Here is a 2,328-nt window from a genome sequence, read left to right on the forward strand (position 1 = left end):
TCATATATCACAACTTGTTCAGCTATTCCCCAACTGATGGACTCAATTCCCATTCTTTAGAAATTCTCTCAATTTCCAATTCTTGACCACCACAAAAAGAGCTGTTAAAAACATATTTGCAGGGATGGCTAGGTGGTGCAATGAATAGAACACTGGCCCTGGAGTCAGAAAGACCTGAGTTCAAATCTGGCCTCAGACACTAAACACTTATGAGCTGTGTGACCTTGGGTAAGTCACTTAACCTCAATTACCCTGCCTTCCCCCCTGCCCCCCAAAAAACAAATATATATATATATATATATATATATATGTATATCTATCTATCTATCTATTTGCACATGTGGATCCTTTTCTCATTTCTATGATCTCTTTAGGCTACAGACCTACAAGTGGTATTGCTTAGTAAAAGGGTATGCCCATTTTTATAGCCCTTTAGGTATAGTTGCTTTTCAGAATGTTTGGTTCAATTCACAACTCCACCAGCAATGTATTAGCACTCCAATTTTCCCACATATTCTCCAGCATTTATCATTTTCCTTTTTTGTCATGTTAGTCAATCTGATAGGTGTGATGTGGCACCTCAGAGTTGTTCGGATATGCATTTCTCTAATCAGTGATTTAGAGCAATTTCCATATGTCTTACAAATAGCTTTACTTTCTTCTTCTGAAAACTGCCTATTCATATCCTTTGAATATCTATGAATTGGGACATGATTTGTATTCTTAAGAATTTGACTCATTTCTCTATAAATTTTAGAAAGGAGGCCTTTATCAGAGACACTGGTTGTAAAAATTCTTTCCCAATTTTCTGCTTTCCTCCTAATCTTGGTTACATTGGCTTTGTTTGTGCAACACCTTTTGAATTTAATGTAATCAAAATGACCAATTGTGTGTTTCATAATGTTCTCTATCTCTTGTTTAGTCATACATGCTTCCATTCCCCATAAATCTGACAGTTAAACTATTCCTTGCTCTCCCAGTTTGCTTATAGTATTAACCTTTATATATAAGTTGTGTACCCATTTTGACTTTATTTTGGTATGTGGTGTAAGGTGCTGGTCTATGCCTAGTTTCTGCCATACTATTTTCCAGTTTTCCCAGCACTTGTTGCCAAATAGTGAGTTCTCATCCCAGAATCTGGAGTCTTTGGGTTTATCAAACAGTGAATTACTATAGTCATTGACTACAGTATCTTGTGTACCTAACTATTACACTGATCCACCACTCTATTTCTTAGCCACTACCAAGTAGTTTTGATGATTGCTGCTTCATAATTCAATTTAAGATCTGGTATGCCTAGGCCTCCTTCCCTTGCATATCTTTTCATTAATTCCTTTGATATTCTGGACCTTTTGTTCTTCCAGATGAATTTTGTTATTTTTTCTAACTCTATAAAATATTTTTAGTAGTTTGATTGACATGTCACTGAGTAAGTAAATTAATTTAGATAGAATTGTCATTTTTCATTTTACTAGCTCAGACTAACCATGAGTAACTGATGTCTTTCCCATTATTTAGATCTGACTTTATTTGTGTGAAAAGTATTTTGTAATTGTGTTCATATAGTTCCTAGGTTTGTTTTGACAGGCAAACTCCCAAATATTTTATAATATCTACTTTAAATTGAATTAGGCAATTTTAAATGGAATTCCTCTTTCTGTCTCTTACTGTTGGACTTTGTTAGTAATAAATAGAAATGCTGATGATTTATGTGAGTTTATTTTATATCTTGCAACTTAGCTAAAGTTGTTTATTATTTCAAGTTGTTTTTTGCTTGATTCTCTAGGATTCTCTAAGTATATTATGTCATCTGCAAAGAGTAATGGCTTTGTTTCTTCTTTGTCTATTCTAATTCTTTTAATTTCTTTTTCTTCTCTTACCTCTAAAGCTAATGTTTCTAGTATCATATTGAACACGGGTGGTGAGAATGGGCATCCTTGCTTCACTTCCAAATCTTATTGGAAATGCATCTAGCTTATCCCTATTATATATAATTCTTGCTGATTGTTTTAGGTAGATGATTGTAATGGGAATGCAAATTTGGAAGATCTTCCCTGCCCCTAGGCTAAAGTGCACCTGAAGCCTGGGGAGGGAGGCTTGTTTTTCTGTAGATACTTTTTGATTGGCCAGTGGGTCAATAAGGTTGTTACATTCTCTGAGCCAGGAGAAGGCTATATAAGCCCTGATGTGAGGCTTTGTTTTGGGGGCTCACTTTGAGAAGTGTTCTGTGATTTGATCTGTATTCTGGGAAGCCGTTGTCCAGGGTCCCCCTGGCTTTGAAAAACCCAGATGTGGAAACCCAGATGTTGACTGGGTATGGATGTAATG

This window comes from Petaurus breviceps, unplaced genomic scaffold, assembly GCF_028583685.1.
Source record: "Petaurus breviceps papuanus isolate PSGF00001 unplaced genomic scaffold, PetGlider_PUasm1.0 140, whole genome shotgun sequence".
Taxonomy (NCBI): domain Eukaryota; kingdom Metazoa; phylum Chordata; class Mammalia; order Diprotodontia; family Petauridae; genus Petaurus; species Petaurus breviceps.